General features: G+C 39.3%; 1 non-coding gene across 1 annotated transcript; it reads left to right on the top strand.

Annotated features, from left to right (window-relative positions):
- Positions 1-5606: 5606 nt before the first annotated feature.
- Positions 5607-5713, top strand: LOC148211328 (small nucleolar RNA R71). Its single transcript, XR_015791090.1, has one exon. It is a non-coding gene; the product is annotated as a small nucleolar RNA R71 (small nucleolar RNA).
- The last annotated feature ends 1652 nt before the right edge of the window (positions 5714-7365 follow it).

The following is a 7365-nucleotide window of genomic DNA, read 5'->3' as shown; positions in this document are numbered from 1 at the left end:
GTTCTCCTCTCGGAGACGAAAGATCTCCGATGTAGGAGACGTCCCAGTACCTGCCCTTCTTTGTAGCGCATGGGCGATAATTCTCCGAATATTCTTCTCTTCCACAATTGGGGCATCTCTCTTAATTTGATCCGCAGGGAGCTGCACACCTTGTCGCAAGCATAAAGAAGTGACCAAGCTTGGGTGATAAAGCTTACCACGTCTCCGGTGGGCACACTCATGGATACTGGTATTGATCAATTCTCCATAATTCACATCTATGCCCTTTAGTATGGCATAAACCAGCAGTGCCCCATCCTGACTTGTGTGGGTTTTTGTTAAGGTGTAAGGCTTAGGCAATGAGTCTATTTAAAGCTTTCCCCAAACTAAATCCTAAATGGAAAGAGATTGAGTTTTAAGTTCAAACTAGGTTTCCTAAACCTAAAAGGAAAAAATAAGTTTGAATTCGAAATAGGATTAGGGAAACAAAATTTGAAGTATTTTTAAGGAGAGATGTGAAACTTAAATCACAAAGGATTAATGTTTGACCCAAAATAAAACCCATAAAATGCGAAAATGAAACCCAAACCACAAAGGAAAAAGATTTTTCGAAATGCTGGAAAAAACAGGGCAGGCGCTAGGCGCCTGCGTGATTTTTTTTCTCAAAGAGCAGGCGCCAGGCGCTTGAGTAATTTTTTTTTCTTTTTCTTTTTTTTTTAAAAGATCATTCCCTTAATAAGCAAAACTTTTTATGATTAAACAAAAAGAATGTAAGATACAAAAACTTCCTTCCTTTAACTTTTGTTCTTTCAAAACGGATAAGAAGGAAAAACATTTTTCGCAAAAATTTATTGTCCTGAAAGTTGAATAGAGGTTTTTCCTCTACCCACTGGTTCTCCAAAATATGGCTTAAGTCTCTGCCCATTTACTTTAAAAATACTTCCCTTAGAGTCAACTAGATCCACTGCCCCATATGGGTACACTTTAAAAATTTTAAAGGGACCAGACCATCTAGACTTAAGTTTCCTAGGAAAAAGTTTCAACCTAGAATTGAATAACAGAACAAGATCACCTTCTTGAAGATTTTTCGGCCGAAGACGCCTATCATGCCAAGGTTTAGTTTTTTCCTTAAACAGCTTAGCATTCTCATAAGAAAATTGTCTGTGTTCTTCTAATTCCAACAATTGTAACGTCCTCGCTTTACCTGCAACCGACAAATCAAAATTTAATTTCTTAGTAGCCCAAAATGCTTTATATTCTAGCTCATGACGCAAATGACATGCTTTTCCAAAGACTAGCCTATAGGGAGACATACCGAGGGGAGTCTTAAATGCTGTCCTATATGCCCAAAGTGAATCATCAAGCTTCAAAGACCAATCCCTACGATTAAGATTTACAGTTTTTCTAAAATGTTTTTTATCTCCCTATTAGATATTTCGGCTAACCCATTCGACTGAGGATGATATGTTGTTGCAACCCTATGACGCACATTGTATTTAGCCAGCAACTTTTGCATAGACCTATTCACAAAATGAGCCCCCCCATCGCTTATCAGACAACGCGGGGTTCCATAACGCGTAAAAATGTGCTTTTGCAGAAAACGAATGACAACTTTAGAATCATTGGTAGCAGTTGCAATGACGTCTATCCATTTCGAAACATAATCTACTGCTAACAATATATAAAACTTACCATTAGAAGATGGAAATGGACCCATAAAATCTATACCCCGCACACAAATATTTCAATCTCAAGGATTAGGGTTTGAGGCATTTCGTGGCATTTAGATATATTACCTGTCCGTTGGCATTTGTCACAAACCTGGGCAAACTTATGTGCATCTTTGAACAGAGTGGGCCAAAAGAACCCACTTTGCAAAACTTTGGCTGAGGTTTTGTGTCCTGCAAAATGTCCTCCATATGGAGACATATGACAAGCGTCTAATATCGCCTCGTGCTCTTCTTCTGCTACACACCTGCGTAAGATATTGTCAGGTCCTAGCTTATATAAAAAAGGTTCATCCCAATGATAAAATCGAATTTCATTTAGAAATTTCTTTACCTGTTGCTTGTTAAACTCATAAGGAACTATTCGACTTACTAAATAATTTGCTATATTGGCATACCACGGAACAGAATCAACTCGCAAGAGTTGCTCGTCAATAAACTGTTCACGTATAACAGTTCCATCATCACAGAGCGGGGATTCCAATCTAGACAGGTGATCAGCAACTTGGTTTTCAGTACCCTTCCTGTCCCTAACTTCAATATCAAACTCTTGAAGTATCAAAATCCACCGTATCAAACGTGGTTTCGCATCTTTTTTAGCAAATAAATATTTTAAAGCAGAATGGTCAGTAAAAATAATGACTTTTGTGCCTATCAAGTAAGACCTAAACTTATCAAAGGCGAACACAACTGCTAACAGTTCCTTTTCAGTAGTAGTGTAATTGAGTTGTGCACCGGTCAAAGTCTTACTAGTATTAATATACAGGGTGCAAGATCTTGTTTTTACGTTGTCCTAACATGGCTCCTATTGCATAATCACTAACATCACACATGAGCTCGAAAGGTAAATCCCAATTAGGTTCGATAATTAGAGGGGCTGAACTTAAAGCAACTTTCAACATTTCAAATGATTTTAAACAGTCATCATAAAAAACAAATGGTCTATCATGTTCTAACAATTGACACAAGGGTTTAGAAATTTTAGCAAAGTCTTTTATAAAGCGGCGGTAAAATCCCCCATGCCCTAAAAAACTTCTAATCCCTTTAACATTCGTGGGAGGAGGTAGCTTTGAAATGATGTCTATCTTAGCGTTGTCTACCTCTATTCCTTGCTTGGAAATTTTGTGACCCAAAACAATACCCTCTTGTACCATGAAATGACACTTCTCCCAATTTAGGACTAGGTTTGTTTGTTCACATCTCTCCAATACTCTCTCCAAATTAACTAATCATGCGTCAAAAGAATTTTCAAAAACAGAAAAGTCATCCATAAAAACTTCTAGAATATTTTCTACCATGTCAGAGAAGATGGCCATCATACACCTCTGAAAAGTCGCGGGTGCATTGCATAATCCAAAGGGCATTCGCCTGAAAGCGAACGTACCATACGGATACGTAAATGTTGTCTTCTCTTGGTCTTCTAGAGCAATAGTAATTTGATTATAACCCGAATATCCATCTAAGAAACAATAGAAATCCTTACCTGCCAGAAGGTCGAGCATCTGGTCAATAAACGGTAGAGGAAAATGGTCTTTCTTCGTTACCTTGTTGAGTTTGCGATGGTCGATGCAAACTCTCCACCTACTCACAGTTCGGGTTGAGATGATGAGCTCATTCTCCTCGTTGGCCACCACGGTTATACCCCCTTTCTTTGGTACACACTGTACTGGGCTTACCCAGCTGCTGTCGGATATTGGGTATATAACACTGGCGTCAAGCCATTTAAGAATTTCTTTCCTTACAACCTCTTTCATCTTCGGGTTCAACCGCCTTTGACTCTCAATAGAGTTCTTAGCATCATCTTCCTATAAGATTTTGTGCATGCAAAAGGCCTGGCTTATCCCTCGGATATCTGCTATCGTCCATCCAATGGCCTTTTTGTGCTTCTCCAAAATTTGCAATAAAGAATATTCATTAGTAGGTGATAAATTGGAAGCTATTATAACTGGTAAAGTGTCGTTATCCCCTAGATACGCATATTTCAAATGCGACGGCAATGGCTTCTGCTCCAAAGTGGGTGGTTCCACTATGGACGGAAGTAACGACTTGCATTCTTCTTTTTGTATTTTTTCAACAGGATTAGTCACATCTTCCGGTCCTTCTGCTATCTTATCAAGCTCTTCTTCAATCTCTATAACTAACAAGTCATAAAACTCATCAAACATAAGAGGATTCAAGCTAGTTATAGCAAAGCACTCTTCAAAGTCTCCTAGTAATTTCATGGCGTCTAGAACGTTAAATTTAACTTCTTCATTATTTACCCTCATTGTAATTTCTCCCTTCCTCACATTAAAAACTGTATCCCCAGTGGCTAGAAATGGTCTTCCTAAAATAATGGGAACGTCTAAGTCCGCCTCGCAATCTAGAATGATAAAGTCCGCAGGGAAAATGAATTTGTCCACCTGGACTAAAACATCTTCTATCTTTCCCTCAGGTATTATGATAGATCTATCTGCTAGTTGGAGGGTAACCGTAGTAGGTCTAGCTTCTCCTATGCCTAAAGATTTAAAAACTGATAATGGCATAAGATTAATGCTAGCGCCTAGATCACATAATGCCCTTCCTAAGTTTTTCCCTCCTATGGAACATGGAATGGTAAAACTGCCAGGATCGTTACATTTCATGGGTAGCAGGCTGCCTACAGCTTCACTACTACATTTTGTCATGGCTACCAGTTCATGCTCTTCTGTCTTTTTCTTCCTAGAAACTATATCTTTTAAAAACTTAGCATAATTTGGCATCTGTTCTAGAGCATCTACTAATGGTATATTTATATGCAATTGTTTTAAAATATCTAAAAATTTCTAAACTGGGAATCATTATTTTTCTTAACTAATCTTTGTGAAACGGGGGAGTAGGGGTAAAAGAAGGTTGTACCTGTGGAGGAACACTCGGATGTCCTCATTACCTTTTCTAATATTTTCTTTTTCTGGTGTTGTTGGATTCTCTGGTATCTTTACAGTTCGTTCAGTGGACGGAATCTGTACATCTGTTGTTGGCATTGTTGGTCCATCATATGCCAGTCCACTCCTAAGGGTGACAGCTTTGCACTGTTCTTTCCCTTCTCGTTTTGGTAATTCAGTATGGCCTGGAAAAGAACCTTGTGGTCTATTCTTCAATTCATTGGCGAGCTATCCCAATTGAGTCTCGAAATTTCTCATTGATGCCGCTTGGGATTGTATCACTGCGTTGGTTCGGGCCATGTACTCCTTCATCATATTCTCAAGATTTGAGTTGTTATTTTGAACTGGTGGAGTCTGTGTTCTCTGATTGTACTGCTGTTGCGGTGGCGGGATGTATTGCTGTGTAGGTGGAACATAGGGCTGCTTGTTCTGCTGGCTTTGCCCTTGATTAAAACCGCTCGAACCTCCTTGACCTCCCCATGAGAAATTAGGGTGGTGCCTCCAACCTGGGTTGTAGGTATTCGAATATGAGTTAAAGTTCCTATTGTTCCCATGTCCTACATAAAAAACGGAAGCAGGGTTATGTGGACAATTATCATAAATATGGTTTTCACTGTAAAATGAACAAATGAGATCGTTGACTTGGCAAACAGGGGCAGGAGTGCAATAATCCAACTGCATAGGTTGTATCGGTGTGGCTAATGGATTTTTTATTCCGAACGCCATCTCTTTCAGCCTCTGGTTCATTGTAACCATCTCTTTTTGCTTCGAGGTCGCAATGTCCAGAGCCAAAACTCCAGCTGGATCTTGCTTCTTTGGTGCTGCCCTAGATCTTTGCGAACACCATAGTTCGTTGTGTAAAGCTAAGTCATTTAGGATGTCGACTATCTCGTTGAATTTCTTCTTTGTAAAGGCTCCGTTGGCAGCATTGTTTAGCATCATCTTAATAGGATGATCTAAACCTCTAAAGAAATGTTCTATCTGGATGCATGCCGGCAAGCCATGGTTCGGACATTTCCTGATTATTTCTTTAAATCTTTCCCACGCCTCGTGAACAGGTTCACGATCATACTGTCTAAAGGAGATGATCTCCTCTCTGATATCAGCGTGGCGAGTAGGTGGGAAGAATTTTGTTAAGAACTTCTCCACTAACGACCCCCATGTGGTGATGGATCCCGGTGGAAATGCATTGAGCCATGCTCTAGCTTGGTCCTTCAAAGAAAATGGAAAAATTGTTAGTCTAAGAGCATCGTCTGTTATACTAGGTAATCGAAATGCATTTGCAATTTGAATGAATGATTTCAAATGATCATGTGGATCCTCATGTTCCTGCCCTCCAAAATGTCCAATTGTCTGCAACATTTGGAACATCATTGGTTTAAGCTCAAAGTTTGCATGGGCTGGAATAGGGTTGACTATCCCTGAATCAAAGTTCTGAAAAGCCGTGGCGGTATATTCTCGCATTGCCACGTCTCTGTTGTCCGCCATCTGGATATGGTTGAATTCATTATTTCTTGTGTGATCCCTCATATTACCGTTAATAGCAGGTGGATCAACCAGATCACGAGGTGGAATATCTGCCATTGATGTGCTCGTACTCTCTACCTCACTTTCAGGACTGATTTCACCTTCTCTCTCTTTTCGCTTTTCTAGTTGTTTTCGAAGTCTTTGCTCATTTCGAGTTTTTCGAAGGGTCCGCTCAATCTCAGGGTCAAGGGGTAGAAGAAAAGATCTTGTGCTCATGCACTTTAACTTACCCTTGTGAGATAACCGACTAAAAATATAGAACAAAAACGGTGGATGGAAATTACACCCAACAACAATTCACAAAAATAAAAACTAAAAGAATTTGAAAATAATTTTAAAACTAAAGTCCCCGACAACGGCACCAAAAACATGACTGAGGTTATGCTAAACGCACGCACTAAGCGTGGTAACAATTCTATAGATGCAAGCGCACACCTGTCAGAGTAATATAAAATGGATGGAGTATCCAAGTATCGATCCTCAAGGACTTCTAAATAATTTCCAAACTCTAAAGTTTTAATGAATAGTGAACGTTGAAATGAGTGACTCTTGTAAAATGGGAAGTGGTCACAAATAATGGTTTTGGATTGGGATTTGGTCTTATAATGGTAAAACCTAGCCCGAATTACTTCAAGTTAGCCAACAAAGAATCAAGATACGCTAAGGACGATATGCATTTTACTTTAGGAACCAACGACTACGCTTTCACTTGACTTATGTCTAAGGCAAGTTCAAAGTCCTAAGACATTCCCTAATATGTCTATTATGAGAGATATCTTAGTTTAGGATGGAAATAGTCGCAACCCCTCGGGTTAAGGTCCTATGTCTAGGCTACTTAACCGAACCCTTATGTCTAAGGCGCTCCTCTCCTCGTTTTAACCACTCAACAATGCAAATAAGCAACCTTTTCAGTATTGACTTGTTAAGACACCTTTTGGGAAAACATGTTGAGCAATGAGTGGAAAGCAAAAACACTACTTCTTAGCAACCCTTTTTATAAATAAAAGGCTAACTATCCATAACCGGGCTAGAGACGGGAATTTAGAAAGACATATTGAAGAAAATACATCAAGTAAAATGGTTGAAATTGAAATGCATGTGTGAAAAACAAAAGTTAACTAACGGAGAGTTTTGCTCGGGATTGAGAGCTTCGCCCTTCTCTTTCAAGCAAGGGGGAGTGTCACGTGCTCTTTCCTCCAAAAACACAATTCTCTCTCTTACTAAAAATA

The sequence above is a fragment of the Momordica charantia genome, assembly GCF_013281855.1.
Source record: "Momordica charantia cultivar OHB3-1 chromosome 5 unlocalized genomic scaffold, Mcharantia_2.0 BLBB01000005.1, whole genome shotgun sequence".
Lineage (NCBI taxonomy): Eukaryota > Viridiplantae > Streptophyta > Magnoliopsida > Cucurbitales > Cucurbitaceae > Momordica > Momordica charantia.
The sequence above is the reverse complement of the archived record's forward strand: the minus strand, read 5'-3'. Positions and strand labels throughout refer to the sequence as shown.